Below are 17,639 nucleotides of genomic sequence, written 5' to 3'. Positions count from 1 at the left end.
AGGAAGCACAGAGAGTGCTCCCTGCTCCCCGCTCCCCACCCCAGCTCACTCTCCTCACTTCAGGGGAGCACTGACTCACTACTGCCTCTGACCACGCACCATGCAGGAGAATCTGCTGCCCCAAGATGCAGTGGGTGCCCGGCGAGGCCTGTAGGAGACGTGAGGGGAGCACAGCGCCCTGGCAGACACAGACCTGGCCAGCACAACACCCCACCCTCTCCACTGCTCACCACGCTGCCCTGCCCACCAAAGCACTGGATATTGGGGAGGAGGAAGGGTCCTGTGCTACGAAGCCACAGCCCCCACAGACACCAAACCCTTATCTGAAGGGCTTTCCAACTGGAAAACTTGAGTGGCCATAGAGCACAGAACTGCTCTTATCATGTCCACACCAAACACTCAACAAAACCCTCTTTCACATGTGATCTTCTCCAAGCAAAGGGAAGAGGCCTCCACGACCAAGGGCCCTTGCAAGTGCCCCACCTGCCATACACGGGGAACATGCCCTGAGGTGGTGCACCAGGTCCCACAGAGCAGGATGCCTGGAATCAGCAGGGACTGGAATTCCAGAGCAGGATGCCTGGAATCAGCTCATGGGACCAGGCAGCAGCAGAGCCAGCTTGTCCTCCAGGATCACTCTGGCTGCAGAGTGTGGAAGGAACAGAGGCGGCCAGCGAGGAAGCAGCGCTGGGCCCACAGTCAGTGTCATGTTCAAGACAAAAGCCCACACTTGACACAGGAAACCCATCACTGCCACTTCAAGATAATCAGGTGCTGGCATCAGCAGGTGAAGCTTTAGAAAGCCTTACAAACAGCCTGGGAGTGTGGATCAGTGGCAGAGCACTTGCCTAGCAACGAGGCCCTGGGCTCCATCCTTGGCACCAGATTTATTTATTTTACTTTTTTGTGGTATGTGTATTGAACCCAGGGGCACTCTACCACAGAGCCATATCCCCAGCCCTTCTGAAAAAAAAATGTTTTGTTTTTAGACAGGATTTCACTAAGTTGCTGAGGCTGGCCTCAAACTTGCAATCCTCCTGCCTCAGCCTCCTGAGCAGCTGGGATTACAGTTGTGTGCCACCATAGGTATAAGACCATTTTTCCCTTTTAAAAAAATCACATAGGAATATTGAAAGCAATAGGAGCAACAACAAAACTACCCTCGTTTTCCTTCAGCGTTGCTGAGAATGGAACCAGTGTCTTCCATGCTGAGCACATGCTCCACTACTGAGCTGCACCCTGCCCTACAGTAGGCAGAAATGACATGCAGGACATCTAGGAAGAAAGAGAGTGAAGGGGAGGATCAGACCTTCCACACTTCACAGGGTGCAGTGGACACCCCGTCTTTCCAGAGACTCAGGAGTCTGAGGGAGGAAGATTTCAAGTTCCATCCAGCTTGGCAACCTGTCTCAAAATAAAGACTAAAAGGAGCTGGGGATGTGGCTTAGTGGTTCAATCAATCCCCAGTACGGTGGGGGTGGGGGTGGCTACATTTTATGTGAAGCAGTACAATAATGAATATTGGTCCCCCCCAACCCCCTCATACTAGTGATTTGGGGATTGAACTACATCCCAGCCTTTTTATTTATTTATTGTTTTAATTTTCAGACAGGTCTCACTATGTTGCCCAGGCTGGCCTCAAACTTGGGATCCTCTTGCCTCAGCCTCCCAAGTACCTGGGATCCCAGCTCAATATTAGTTTTTTGTTTTTTAATAACAGATGTACTTGACCTTTATTTTTATTTAATTATAATGTGATGCTGGGAATCAAACTCAGTGCCTCACAAATGCTAGGCAAAGTGCTCTACCATTGAGCCACAACCCAACTCCCAATATTAGTTCTAAGTACAGCAAACAAACCAAGGGCAGTCAGAAGGACTGATAGTATCTGGGATGTCCCTAATAGGATAGTACTAACTAAGGACACTTGGACACAAGCAACAACACAGGTCAATCTCAAACACAGTCCATCCTGCACAACAGGCTAGACACAAAAGGACCTTGTGTACATGAAAGCATGACTCCTCAGGGTGGCCAAGGGAAACCTGGAGTCACAGAATCATCCTAGACCTTACCGCACTGTGATTTCACATGTGCACATGCACACCAAAACTCACTGGCACTCACAGCCAACAAGCCGGGCACGGTGGAGCAGGCCTATGACCCCAGCTACTTGGGAGGCTAAAAGGAGGATCCCAAGATCAAGACCAGCCTGGGCAACTTAGCCAGACCCCATCTCAAAACAGAAGAGAGAAATGAGATGGAGCTCAGTTGTAGAGCACTTGACTCGCATGTGCAAGACCCTGGATGGTTCTATCCTCAGTAGTATAGAAAAAAGAAGAGAAAATTTACACGTGTACATATGAATATGTAACAACAAATCCCACCATACTATAATGCACCAATTAAAAAAATATAGTAAGTTCGATCCCCGTACGGGCCACCAAAAAAAAATATATATATATATAGTAAAAAAGAAAATATTTAGAGCACATCTGTGCTTCTCACTGTATATTGATCTTACCTGCATTTAAAAAATCAGCTGTTATAATTGTCTGTAGTTCCAGAGACCTGGGAGGCTAGGGCAGAAAGACCATGTGAGCCCAGAAGTCCTAGGCCTGTGTGGGCAATTAGCACAGAAGTAGCTACTAGGAACACCATTCCAGCTGGTAAGCTATAACAGGTACTGTCCAAGTACAGAAACCATTCCATTTAAATCTCTGCACATTCCACACATCCCACAGGTTAGTTGCTCTACGTGGGGTCTGAAGTGCCCCTCCAAGGGACGGTGATGAAGGTTCATCCCCAGCCTAGGGCACACCTGACACCTTCCCACCCTACAAGGGCATGCCCTTGAAGGAAGGGGACCAGGGACCTGCTCCTCCTGGGGGCCATGAGGCAAGCAGCTCTGCTCTGTTGCATGCTCTTGCCATGATGTGCTCTGAACACTCCACTTAAAAGCCGACCCCCGGCCAGGCAGTAAGCACTCATAAAAGTTCCTTGTTCACTTGGCACACAGTTCTGTAACTAAAGAAGAGACACACTCCAGCAAGAAAGGATGCAATTTCTCTCCTAGCTGGGAGACTGCTGGCAAAGGGATATGTGATAGGAATCAAACAAGAGAATGGTGACAACAGAGACATGAAGCTACATCTCCCCTGTGGTGCTAGGGGTGGAACTCAGGGGCTCACACGTGCCATGCACACCCTCTACCCCTGGCATGCCCAGCCTCCCTGTGGGGTCACAAAAATATCATTAATATCCATTTTCAGAAAAAAAACAACTTCTTTCGCATTTATCAAAACCTTTAATGTAGGCTGGGCACAGTGGCACATGCCTTTAATCCCAGCGGTTTGGAAGGCTGAGGCAGGAGGATCGCAAGTTCAAAGCCAGCCTCAGCAACTTAGTGAGACCCCCGCCTTTAAAATATAAAAAAAGGGGGGCTGCAGATGTGGCTTAAGTGGTAGCGTGCTCATCTAGCATACGTGAGGCACTGGGTTCAATTCTCAGTACCACGTAAAAATAAAAATACCGATTCCACCTAAAACTAAAAAAATAAATATTTTTAAAAATAAATAAACAACCTTTAATGGAAATACTGCCTGTCCCAGCATTTCTGCACATTACAGACAAGCTTCTCCATGCTCACAGGGAGGGCTTGCTAACTTCTCAAACAAGCAGGCATACTTTATTATCGTTTGGTACTGGGGATTAAATTCAGGGGTGCTCTATTACTGAACTACACCCCCAGTCCTTTTTATTTTTCATTTTGAGACAGGGTCTGGCTAAGTTGTCCAGGCTGGCCTGGAACTTAGGGTCCTCCTGCCTCAGCCTCACAAGTGGTTGGGATAACAGGTGTGGCCGGAAAGCAAATGCACTTTAATGATTACAAGTAATGAACCTTTCTCTAACACAGGAAACAAAAACGTTAAAAGTACCACCCTCTGGGGTGGAGTGTGGCTCAGGCAGAACACAAGTTCCCGGGTTCAATCCCAGGCATTGCAAAAAATTAAAATAAAGTAAAATAAAGCAAAAACAAAAACTGCCCTTAAGTCATAAATTACAGCAAGAGCTCTGATGCTGCTCAGTCGTGACTCTGCCTGCCCAGTGTGGGTCTCTTCCATGTTCTTTTTTTTTTTTTTAAGAGAGAGTGAGAGAGGGGGAGAGAGAGAATTTTTTTAATATTTATTTTTTAGTTCTCGGAGGACACAACATCTTTGTTTGTATGTGGTGCTGAGGATGGAACCCGGGCCGCACGCATGCCAGGCGAGCGCGCTACCGCTTGAGCCACATCCCCAGCCCCCTTCCATGTCCTTGCCCTCTCTGTTACTTCCATTTCCTAATGACTAGGGTGAACTCAGGCCAACCCCTTCTTCCTTGCATTTTTCCCGGGGTGATGAGCTCAGGAGTATGTCATCTGCTGCTAGAATTGCACAATGCTGTTTTATTTTTTTATAGCTTGTTTTAATTAAATTTTAGAGATTCCTGAGACTCAGGTCAAGATCTACCTGAACTGTACTCGTTAGGATTTAGGAACTGCCACGACAGGTTTGCTACATCTGCATTCCAGGAGGGTAAATTCTCAACTTTTAGTTCTTACAAAAAAAAAAAAAAAAAAAAGGTATATTTTATAAATCTAGCCTTGGGAGGTACAGCTAGGTGGGGCTCTAAGGCCCTGTTCTATACACACATGCAGGGATGGAGGGCCTGGCACATTAGGGGGTCTCCTGGAGTTCACACAGCATGTCCCCCTCACCATGCCAGATGAGCTGCTTCCGTTACCTGAGGTCTTTCATCCTGCTGGTAGCATGAGGTTCAGCTCTCTGGCCTGCCCTGTAAGACTGTTTTTGGATGCAGGGCCTGCTGACCACCAGCCTGAACCCACTATGTTCCTGGACCTAACAGGCACGTTGACTTGCTGGTGGACAAAGACTCTGACGTACCCTCTACCTCCCTGCTGTCCGAGGCTCCTCCAGAGACCTCAGGACCTTGTGCAGACACCTGAGACAGCTGTCCTGGATACAAAGCACAGCTGTCACCTACTGTGGAGCTGTCTCGGGCCTTGAGCACAAGTCTGGGTCTCTACCTGTCACAGCCCATCATCCAGGCGTTCAGCAAACGTTCATGAAGCATTTCCCACATGCCTTCTCAACACAAGGAGTCAACAACAACAAAACAAAACACACAAAGTCCCAGCCTGCTGGGCACAGTGGCCATGCCTATAACCCAGCAATTCGGGAGGCTGAGGCAGGAGGATTGCAAGTTCAGGGCCAGCCTCAGCAAATTCAGTGAGGCCCTAAGCAATTTAGTGAAGCCCTATCTCAAAGTAAAAAATAAGAGGGCTGGAGATGTGGATCAGTGGTTAAGCACCCCTGGGTTCAATCCTCAGCACCACACACATACACACACACACACACACACACACATATTAAAAAAAAATCCCTAAAATTGCCCAACATCATATGTAGCCTTTGGGGGCTTCCTGGGAAACTCAATGTGTTTCTAAGATTTTTCTACCTTGCAAAGTCCTGCTGTAATTAATTCTCTCACCACTATGGATCCATCCTGCCAAAATAAACCTTTCCTCTTTGTTAGCTTTTTGTTGCTATGACCATACCTGAGGAGAACAGCTAAGGAAGGGCTCCCGGTTTCAGAGACTCAGTCAGTCCAGGCAGCCGACCCTAGTGCTCAGGGCCTGAGGTGAGGAGGAGCATCGTGGCCCAGGGAAGCAGTGAGTGTTCCCAACTTTCATTATCACACACCGTGTGGCCTCAAGGCTGCTGCACAGCAGGCACAGGGGTGGTGCCGGTGCAGGGCACCAGGCTCACGAGAAGCACGGGAACCAACAGTGGAGTGAGCAAGCATCACACAGCAAGCGCACAGCAGAGTGCACGTGTCTGCAAGTGGAAGGCAAAACCGGAGACCTACCATGCAACAGAACGGCTTTGCCAGGCACACGGCCCTGTCCTCCTGAGGCAGAGAACTGCGAGTCAGAGGTCAGCCCCGGCGACATTGGTATGTGTTGTTAGTCGGCTTTTCCTTACTGAAGTGAAAAACCTAAGGAAAAAACCACTCAAGGAAGAGTTATGGTCTGGATCTTTAATGTCCCCCCAAAGCTCACGTGTTATACAATACAGGAATGTTCAGAGGTGAGGTAACTAGCTCATGTGTACTGTGACCTCTCAGTTGATAAACCCACCTGATGGATCCATAACCTGAAGGGACCCCTAGGTGGCAATGTGGCGGAGGAAGGGGCCTCTGAATCCTCACTCCTCCTCACTGCTTTCCTGGGCCCCGATGCTCCGCCTCACCTCAGGCCCTGAGCAAGAGCCAGCTGCTGTGGACTGGGTCTCTGAAATCGTGAGCCCAGATAGACCTTTCCCCTTCCGTTGCTATTCTCCTCAGGTATGGTCACAGCAACAAAAAGCTAACAAACAGGAAAGGTTTATTTTGGCTCACAGTTTCAGAGCAGGGTTGGCAGGCTCCATTACTCTGAGCCTGAAGAAAGGCAGAAGGGACTGGCACAAGACCCTAGTCCCCATGGGCACATCCTCAAGGATCCAGTGCCTGCACCTAGGTCCCGCCTCCCAATAGTCCACTCAGCCCTGCAGCAGAGCCGTCCACTGAGGAGGCCAGAGTCCTCATGGGAGGATTACTTGCAAAGAACATGCACCTTGGACACTGCAGCACTGGGACCAAGGCTTCGACACACAAGTCTTTGGGGGACATTTCATATCCAAATCACAGCAGCAACATAGCAAGAGCCCGTCTCAGAAACACAAAACAAAGAACTGCTTTCAAAAGCAATGTGACATGCTGAGTGCTGGTGGGAATGGAGGGAAGCCCTGTGCATGCTGCTGGGAGTGCAGGACAGCCACTCCGGAAAGACAGCGCACTTTCCTTAAAGTGACAAGTATGGGAACATTTATAAATACCAAACCCAGAAGCCACTAGATACCACTCAGCTAGTGACTGGATGACAAAGAGGGAGCCACCACACAAGGGAGCACTGCTCATCCATGGCGTGGATGGCCCTCAAAGGCTTAGCGCTGTGTGAAAGGTTGTCCCCACGGTGGCATGCTGTTGCATGACATTCTCAACAGGTGAAACAGGCCACAGAGAGCAGAGAGAGCTGCCAGAGGCAGGTGGCGTGCTGGTGCTGTGTGCTCTGTGGTGGCGACCCACTGGTCTCCACACACTAACTCAGACGAGGAAAGGACAATGTCTGGGCTTGCACTTCAAATGTGCTGTTAGTGACTGGCACCACAACTTGTGGCAGACTGGAATCAAACACATGCAATCCGGGGAGGACTGCTCAGGGCAGGTGGCCAGCAGTGGGACTGCTGGGTGGCAGGTGCCACCTCACTCCCATAGCTCTGAGAGCTACTCGGGTGCTTCAAGTTCTCCTACCTGTGGCGTCTGCACAGTGCCCAGGCCTGCTGTCGACCATGTCGATACCCAGGACTCCATTATACTGGTCACAAATGTTTTACAAATTCTTCTTCTCCAAATTCATTTTACTTACTGTGATGTCTTTTAACACGTTTGGTGTTACTGTTTTTGCGTAGTGCTGGGGATCAAGGCCAGGACCTCATGCAGGCTAGGCAAGGGCTCTATCACTGAGCTACACCTCCAACCCTTAATTTTATTTCATATCTATCTATCTATCTATTTATAGTTGTGGATGGACAGCATGCTTTTATTTTAATGTGGTGCTAGGGATCAAACCCAGTTTCTCATGTGCGTGAGGCAAGCACTCTACCACCCCAACCCCCTTCCCCCAGCCTTTAATTTTAAATTTTAAAAAATTATACTGTTCAAAAGACATATAACATAAAGCTTCCTCTCTCAAGGATATGGTAGTATAGTGTTAGCTATATGCACATTGTTAACAACAGCTATATGAAGCTGCTCTTTTTTGTTTTGTTTTGTTTTTGGTACTGGAAATTGAACTCAGGGGCCCTCGACCACTAAGCCACATCCCCAGCCCTGTTTTATATTTAATCTAGAGACAGGGTCTCACTGAGTTGCTCAGTGCCTCGCTTTTGCTGAGGCTGGCTTTGAACTCACCATCTTTCTGCCGTAACCTCCCAAACTGCTGGGATTACAGGCATGTGCCACCACACCCAGGCAATCTTTTTAAAAAGTATGTATTTGTTTTAATTATCAGTGGACCTTTATTTTATTTATTTATATGCAGTGCTGAGAATTGAACCATGCCAGGCAAGTGTTCTATCACTGAGCTACAACCCCAGCCCTACTCTTTTGTTTTTTGAGACAGGCTCTCACCATGTTGCCCAAGCTGGCCTTGAATTCCCAATCCCCCCTAAGCTTCCTGAGTAGCTGGGAGGACAGGCACTATAAGTTCTTAATTTTTATGTAAATAATCATATAAAATCTTTCTGAATTGATCGATCAATTTTTCCCTTTTCTGCTTATGTTTAAGAAACCCTTCCCAACCCCAAGGTGGAAAGTATTCTCAAGATGTCCTGTGGCAGGAGACACAGGCCAGCTCCCATGTGCCAAAGTGGCAACCCAGTCCCAGAAGCACTCACAGGCGAGTGGCTCCTCTTTCCCTGGCCCTTACTGGGGGCCTCTGGCTTCCTGGGAACTTTTCCAAGTCAGATCTTTGTTCCACCTTCAACATCCTCCGTTACTCAAAAACATCTGAAACCATGAGGCTCTCTGTGAAATTTTCACAAAAAAATCACAAATTCTTTAGTATTTCTATATACATTAAAACAATCGCAATTTATTTTAGTTTTCAGAGAGATTTATTTAGGAAAGCAGGTACATTCAGGGAAGAATGCAGGCCATCTTCACAGGGAAAGGAGCCAGCCAACAAGCATGCTTATAACACAAAGTATTCCATCATGAAGACAAGGAGGGTTTTAAGGGCAACCCTAAGGCAAACCCGACGAGTCACAACATCATCCAAGTCCCAGGTTCCCAGGCTTTAAGGACTAAAGTCTAGGTGGTGCCAACTAGCAGTGTAGACATGAACAGGTATGGGAGTGGCCCTCAGGAGGGTCTACAGCTATCCTGCTGGGCTCTTCAGCTTCTGTCCACTGTAGGTTATCCCACGATGGGGACTGGACAGGCAAACCCAGTGAGCCACTGACAGGCCAAGGCATAAGGATGGAAAGTGCCCAGGCCACAGGGACAGTCCATCCTATCATGAAGGGTCTGAAAACATAAGCTAGCCAGTCACGGTGGCATACAACTGTCACCCCAGCTTAGTGGTAGAGTTCCCCAAGGGTTCCATCCACAGTATGACAAACCAACCAACCAACAAACAAACAAAAAAAACAGAGGCTAAAAAAAGGGTCAATTGTAAGAAAAGGTTGCTGGGGACTAGGGAAGAGGAACACTCTAGAAAGAACAGACAGCAGAAGTCGAGAAGGAGGGAGAAGGAGGGCCCCTGAAGTGACAGCACAGCCACAGGGCAGCTGAGTCAGGCGGGACCCCCACAACATCTCTGGGGGAAGAAGGTGTCGTGGGGCACAGGCAGGTACTGCTACTCTGCCCTGAGTACCCTGGGCTCATTTGCTTTAAAAACAAGAATTCCAGACACAAAATCAACTGGGGAAACTTTATTTGAAATCCGTGATGAGCCACATAGAAGTCGGCTGCCATCAAGTGGAATGGACCAGGGACACAGAGCACAAAACAGGCTGAGAAGCTTGTGTGTCACTCTGAATTCCCTCTCCACTCCAGCAGAGTACACAGCAGGAACAACGGCCACCAATGAACCCTTAAAAACATCTGAAGAAATCAGTCACAGTGTGGAAAGAATGAGGATACTGTCCGGTCACTGTCCCATTTCAAATGGAACAAATTCCTAGCACTGCAAACATGGGAACCCCCGAGAGATTTCACCTTTCCTCAATTAACTAAGAAAAAAGAAGCAACAGTGATGCTGAGCCTAAAACATAGAAAAGTAAAACTGATGGCTTCTTTAAGTCCAACCGTTTCCATCACTGATGAACTGGAAAGGGAGCAAATGTAACCCCACGCCAGCAGAACCAGCATGCAGTCCGGGAGCAGCTGGCAGGAGCAGCAGCACTCTCCACCTACCATCAGCACTCTGCCTGGCCACAGACGGCGTTCCCATGTCTGTGCACTAAGGAAAACAAACATTCCACCCTTGCGATTCACAAAGTTATGTGAGAAAACAAGACTGGCCACCACTCACAAGGCAGTCACCTGAGAAAGAATCCAGTTGCCTTCACAGGGTCACACCTTGCCTGCAAGCAGCGCTTCCCACACTGCAAAGCATTCCAAGGATATGATTAGCTACGGAGAAACATCAGGAGCCTCCCCCTGAAGCCCTCCTGTCTATCAACCAAGCTACTGCCTGACGTTTTAGCAGCGTTCAGTAAACTTTTGTTGAATTAATGTATTTTTGAGATGGGGGCCTCCCTTGTTGCCCCTGAACTCACTACTCTGCCACCTCAGCTCTAGAGTAGCTGGGATCACAGATGTGGCCACCATGCCGAGCTTGTGGAATTGTCAGCAGCAACTTACGCCCAGAAACCTCACTTAATATTTTCTCTAATAAACTGATGCTTAGAATACAATAATTCAAGGACTGGGATTGTGGCTCAGTGGCAGAGCGCTTGCCTCATACAAATGAGGCACTAGGTTCGATTCTCATCACCACATAAAAATAAATAAATAAAATAAAGGTATTGTGTTCATCTACAACTAAAAAAAATATATATAAAAAAAGAATACAATAATTCAAAAGGAAGAGGAGGTCAGAAGTTGAGCAAAAACAACTATAGAGGGCTGGTGCTGTAGCTCAGTAGCAGAGCACTTGCCTCGTATGTGTAAGGTACCGAGTTCGATCCTCAGCACCATATAAAAATAAACAAATAAAATAAAGGCATTCTGTTAATCTATAACTACAATTTAAAAAAAAACCTATAGATCTGTGTTTAAGTACAAGGAAAGTTAAAAAGAAAAGGTATATTCTCAAAAACCTGCCACTCAGGAGGTGATCTATGGATGAACAGGTAAGGAGCCACCGAAATGTTCCTGTCCCCTGACTAGTGCCCAACACACCTCTGCCTGCCCTCCAGTCCTGCTGCATGTCACCTTCACTTTAATCGTGATACCAATGAGACAACCTGGACCACAGGTGGGTAGCCACTGTTCACCCAGCTGTGCATCTCCCCACACCGAGGAGGAGGAGGACAAGCTGCAACAGCAAGAGGGCAACAGTGGTCTGTGATGACCCATCTGATCACACTGCTCAAGAACAGGTCCTCGGCAGAGCAACTGCCATGGTCTACAAGGTCCAGGACACCCAGCAGAGGCCCAGCTGCAAATATGAAACCAGACGAGACAGCGAAACAGTGACCTCCACAGGTGAACAAGCAAGAGCACGCCGGTGGTTGGCACTCTTTTTTGGTATTGAGAATGGAACCTAGGGATGCTTTATCACTGAGCCACATCCCCAGCCCTTTTTATTTTCAGAGACAGTTGAAGTTTCTGAGGCTGACTTTGAACCTGCAATCCTCTGCCTCAGCCTCTCAAGTCTCTGGCTGCTGAGAGCCACGGCCGAGTCTATATGGCCCCTGGCATTTTGCCAACAGTATTGACTGACAGGCGAGGCATTACTATCCGCCTCTGCCGCTACTTTTCTCTCCTGGGGATTTCCGGGGATTCCCCGAGAGTTCCCATTGGTTGGGGAAGTGCAGGAGGAGGGATTTCCGGGACAGATATTTCCGGCTGGGGGTTCCTGGACGAGCTGCATGGCATTCGGGAGGATTCCCCAGTAGCTGTGTGAAGTGTTTTTCTGCAGTTCAAAAATAGAGTTTGTTCCTGCTTCAGTGGCTCGTGATTTGTGCCCAGCCAGACTGCGGCAATTGTGGCCCGAACGGGGAACGTCTGAAGCTTCGGGGTAAGTGAAATTGCTTGCCCCTAAGGGAAGGCGAGAGAATGGGTGACCATTTTAAAAACCAATGTGTTCTTGTTTTGATTTGTTTTGTGTTTGTTTCAAGCTGCCTATCCCTAGAATTTTCTCAGGCAGATTGGGAAAAATGGTTGGCTCAAGGTTTGAAGTTGTTCGCCCCTGAGGAAGAGATAGAAATAGACCACAAATGCACATATCAAGAAAATAGGAAAATTGATACAACAATTTTTTGTTCCGTTTTTGTTTCATTCTGTTTCGGTTTTGTTTTGTGTTATCTTATTGGGTTGCGTTATCTTTATAACAGATTAGAAATTAGTAAAAAACAAACTGAAAGAGTGTTAAGTAAATTGTTAGAGGTTCAGACCATGGAGAAAGACATTTTAGATCAAGCAAAAGAGAAGGTCTCTCAAGCTAGTCAGACAGAGGAAGAAAATTTAAAGGAAGAAAGCTTACAGGAGAAACAGCTATTAGGGAAAAAGCTACAACAGGAGGCTGCTACTAACACCGTTCTATCACCAGAGAGCGTAATTCAACCAACAGCTCTCCCTATGGAGATAGCTGAGTGGCCCTCAAACCCCGTAGTTGATAGATGGGATCCTGAGACAGGACCTCAAAGATTAGCATGCCCTGTACTTGAGCAGGCAGGAGGGCAGCGAATTCACCGTGCTTTAGATTTCAAAACAGTGAAGCAGCTAAAAGAGGCTGTAACAACCTATGGTCCTCAAGCACCGTTCACTGTAAGCATGGTCGAATCCATTACCAACTTGGACACGACGCCAGCAGATTGGGCTAACATGTGTCGATCTGTGCTAAATGGAGGACAATATTTGTTATGGAAGGTTGCCAATGAGGAATTTTGCAGGGAGACAGCTAGGCGAAATGCAGCAGCCGGTTACCCTCAAAGAAATCTAGATATGTTGTTAGGAAAAGGACCTTATGAGGGTCAACGGCAACAAATTGAATATGATCCTGGTGTATACGCACAAATTGCTGTAGATGCGGTTAGGGCATGGAAAACTTTACAGGGGCATGAGATTTACAAGGTCAATTATCTAAGGTAATACAAGGAACTAATGAACCTTACGCTGAATTTGTAGATAGGCTTATTCAAGCAGCTTCCAGAATTTTTGGGGATACAGAACAGGCAATGCCATTTATAAAACAACTGGCTTATGACCAAGCAAATCGTTGCTGCAGAGAGGTCATTAGACCACGGAGACATGAAGATTTAAACACATATATTAAATTATGTAGAGACATTAATGAACAAGGGCAAGTCTTAGCAGCAGTACAACAGGCTTTAGATGCCAGGCCAAAAACATGCTATAATTGTGATCAAACAGGACATTTTAAAAGGAGTTGCCCCATAGGAGGAGGGTTTAACAAAGCTAGGTATCAAAGGAATAGAATACCCGGTATTTGCCCACGATGCCGTAGAGGGAAACATTGGGCTAATGAATGCCGTTCTCAAACCACCATAGAGGGTATTCCGTTATCAAAAAACAGACAAGGACCAAGTGTTTACCCATGATATTGTGGAGAAAGGCATCGGGCTCCATTGCCAAAAAACGGACAGGGGGGCCCAATGCTCCGGGGCCCACGACCACAAATGTACGGGGCACTGGAGGAACCCAGCAACACCATCAGGATAGCGCCCAGGACACATTATCCATCAGATCTCTCATCAGACGAACCAGAGGGAGCGCAGGGTTGGACATCTGCGCCTCCGCCAGAGCAGTACTAACTCCAGAGATGGGAGTTCAAATCATTCCCACAGGAGTAAAAGGACCTCTTCCCCAAGGAACAGTAGGCTTATTGTTAGGACGCAGTTCTTCTACGCTAAAAGGACTTATGATAAGTCCCGGGGTAATTGACCCCGATTATGAAGGTGAAATAAAAATTATAGCTAGTTCTCCAAAGGGTATATCAGTAATTTCACCAGGAGATAGAATAGCACAGTTATTAATAATACCCAGCCTACATGATAAATTTTCCAGCAGTACTATAGAAAGAGGTTCCAGGGGATTAGGCTCCACAGGTGTAGATTGGGCTATGCTGTCTTTAAATTTAGATTCTCGCCCCATGCTAAAACTAAATATTCAAGGACATGAATTTAATGGGCTACTGGATAGAGGTGCTGACCTTAGCATCATCTCTCGTCAAGAATGGCCAAAACATTGGCCGTTACAACAAGCCACTCAAACGCTTCGAGGCCTAGGAGTGGCGACTAATCCCCATATGACGTGCAATGGTATTAGATTGGAAGGATCCTGAAGGAGGTGAAGGAACTATACAGCCATATGTATTGGATCATCTTCCTATAAATTTATGGGGACGAGATGTCCTAGATCAATTAGGTTTGACATTAACAAATAACATCAATCCAAATGCGCCCACTATCAGGGCTAGACAAGGTTTCAGCAAAGAAAAAAGATTAGGAGAACAAGGTATAGCAGTACCAATTCAAATAGATCAAGGAATAAATAGACATAGACTGGGTTTTCAGAAGGGGTCACTGAGGCAATAAAAATTACTTGGAAATCAGAAAGACCAGTATGGGTTCCTCAGTGGCCCCTGACTAAAGAAAAGATACAAATAGCCCATGACCTGGTCAAACAACAATTAGTGGAGGGACATATACAACCTTCCGTATCTCCTTACAATAAAAATACTCCCATTTATGTCATTAAAAAGAAATCTGGTAAATGGAGATTATTGCAAGATTTAAGAGCCATTAATAATGAGATGGTTTATTATGGGACCTGCTCAATCGGGGATTCCTCAATTGTCTGCTTTGCCAAAAACCTGGTACGTTTTAGCTATAGATATTAAAGATTGTTTTTTTTTTCAATTCCAATTCATCCTGAGGATAGTCCACGTTTTGCATTTACTATCCCTGCACTGAATCATGAAGGTCCTGATCAGAGATATGAATGGAAAGTACTCCCTCAAGGGATGGCTAACAGCCCAACTATGTGTCAAATTTATGTTAACAAAGCAATCCAGCCACTTAGAAATCAAAATCCTAAACTACAAATATTTCACTATATGGATGATGTATTGTTAGCACACAAAGATAAAAACACATTGCTAGAATGTTATGCCACACTTACAAATTTATTAAAAAATTATAATCTAGAGATAGCAATAGATAAAGGACAATTAAATTTTCCAATTAATTATTTAGGAGTTCTATTATCCTCAACCATGGTCCGTCCACCAAAAATTCAAATACGAGTAGATCAACTCAAATCACTTAACGACTTTCAAAAGTTATTAGGAGACATAAATTGGATAAGGCCTTATCTAGGCATACCAACAGGAGAGTTGGGACCTTTATTTGATATCCTAAAAGGTCCATCAGATCCAAATTCACCCCGCATGTTAACGCCTGAAGCAAGAAAGGCATTAAAAATTATTGAAACATATATGGAAAATATGCATTTGGATAGAATTGATATAACTTTGCCTTTATTATTTATTGTAATACCAACAAAAAATATTCCTACAGGAGTATTTTGGCAAGAAGGTCCATTATGGTGGATACATTTATCTTATTCTCCTAACACTATTCTTACTAGGTATCCTGAGGCTGTAGGACAATTAATACTCAAAGGAATAAAAGCAGCAAAGGGAGTGTTTGGAATTTCTCCCAATAAAATTATTACTCCATATACTATGGATCAAATTGATGAGTTAGCTAATGAGTTAAATACTTGGGCAATAATCATGTGTAAATCTAATGTTTCATTTGATAATCACTTACCATCTAATCCTTTGTTGTCTTTTTGGTCTTCGCATCCTGTAGTTTTTCCAAAAATGACAAGAAAAACCCCTATCATGAATGCTCCAAATGTATTCACTGATGGGTCAAATAATGGTACAGCAGCAGTAGTTACCCCTGATCAAACTTTTACATTTTTAGTACCCAAACAATCAGCTCAAAAGGTAGAGCTTAATGCAGCTTTACAAGCTTTTGTGATGTTTAAAGATTCTGTATTTAATTTATTTTCTGATAGTCAGTATATAGTTAATGCTATAGTATCCCTTGAAGATGCTGGCAGGATTTCCCCTTCCTCTACTGTTTACTGCTATACAAAGTCTAATCTGGGACAGAAAAGATCCATTCTTTATAGGACATATCAGAGCACATACAGGATTGCCTGGAGCCCTTAGTTTGGGCAACGATTTAGCAGATAAAACTACACATGACATACATATTTTCTCTACACTAGAAGAAGCTACACATTTTCATAAAAGGTTCCATGTCAATGCTAATACTTTACAAAAGCATTTTAAATTAACTAAGGAACAAGCTAGACAAATAATAAAACAATGTCAAAATTGTGTGACCTTTTTTACCACAAGTTAATCTTGGAGTCAATCCTAGAGGACTGATACCTAACCATATTTGGCAGATGGACGTCACACACTTGCCACAATTTGGAAAATTAAAATATTTGCATGTTACAGTTGATACTTCTTCCGGATTTTTGATGGGCTCCCTTCATTCCGGAGAAAAAACTAAAGATGTTATAGCTCATTGCTTACAAAATTTTGCCACTGTGGGCATTCCAAAACAGTTAAAAACAGATAATGGTCCTGGTTGTACTTCTACCTCTTTTAAACAATTTTGCTCATCATTTGGCATGACTCATATAACAGGAATCCCATACAATCCTCAGGGACAAGGCATAGTTGAAAGAGCTCATCAAACTATTAAAATGTACTTATTAAAGCAAAAAGAGGGAATTGGAAAGGGGTATATATCACCCAAAGATAAACTTAAAATAACCCTTTTTACTCTAAACTTTTTAAATTTGGATTCATCAGGGCTTAGTGCTGCGGAAAGGCATATGTGTTCAAAAAATGTACATAAGCCTAAGGTACTTTGGAAGGATATTCTAACAGGACAATGGAAAGGTCCTGACCCAGTTATTGTCTGGAGTCGGGGTTCTGTTTGTGTGTTTCCACAGGGAGAACAACAGCCGACTTGGATTCCAGAAAAACTAACCAAAGCGAATTCTACGGACCAAAAAACAAAACAAAAGGTGATTTGACTCAAATCCATAACAGCTGATATCCAGAGCTCCAGTTTGGCTATTCTTACATCTGCGACAGTGATTAACCAGGATGCTTTTTTCAATATTTATTTTATTATTTGCCTTTTCCCACATCATAAAGTTCTATTTTATTTTTGAGCTCATACAGACCTAGGTTAATGTTTTTCTGATCAGTTTTATTTTTTGACTGTGGAGTTTTTAAGCATTGCAATGGAGATTTCACCTAGGTAAAGCTACAAGGCCTTTACTATTGTCTTATGTGTTGTATGTTATGTGTGCACACTTCTGTTTTGTGTTGTATGTCTGTATGTGCGTATGTCCATATATCATATATGAGGAGCGCTCATGAATAAATGGATCCGAATTTTTTTATTCACGTGATTTTAATGGTTTAATTTAGATTGGGTAAACAGCTGTTGAAAACTGTTTTAATATGTGAATAAGGAGGTTAACAGATCTGTTTGTTTACTTTCACCTTTCCTTCTCATTACATTTAATAATTCTGTTCAGGATAATGTAAATTGTTCAAAAAATTGTTTTCTTAGTGCCTGTTGGAATGTTACATAATTTTTTTCTTAGCATCATTGCCAGAATTCCTATCTTCATCCCAGTGCTGGTGAAGACAAAGATAAAACCAAACTACAGCTTCTTCGATA

At 44.9% G+C, this 17,639-nt stretch overlaps 1 protein-coding gene across 3 annotated transcripts in view; it reads right to left on the bottom strand.

Annotated features, from left to right (window-relative positions):
- Dnajc5 (DnaJ heat shock protein family (Hsp40) member C5) overlaps positions 1-17,639 on the bottom strand; it is a 50,962-nt gene that overhangs the window by 14,256 nt on the left and 19,067 nt on the right. Inside the window, exon 1 of one of the 3 annotated variants that reach the window (XM_046433480.2) lies at positions 5,929-6,057. The exons of the other annotated variants lie outside the window; for them this stretch is intronic. The gene's annotated coding sequence lies outside the window, so the exon portion shown is untranslated. Of the gene's footprint in view, positions 1-5,928; positions 6,058-17,639 lie in introns of those variants that run through there. 3 annotated transcript variants of the gene reach the window in all.

The sequence above is a fragment of the Marmota monax genome, unplaced genomic scaffold, assembly GCF_021218885.2.
Source record: "Marmota monax isolate L192 unplaced genomic scaffold, Marmota_monax_Labrador192_F-V1.1 WCK01_AAM20220418_F8-fsc00014, whole genome shotgun sequence".
Classification (NCBI taxonomy): domain Eukaryota; kingdom Metazoa; phylum Chordata; class Mammalia; order Rodentia; family Sciuridae; genus Marmota; species Marmota monax.
The sequence above is the reverse complement of the archived record's forward strand: the minus strand, read 5'-3'. Positions and strand labels throughout refer to the sequence as shown.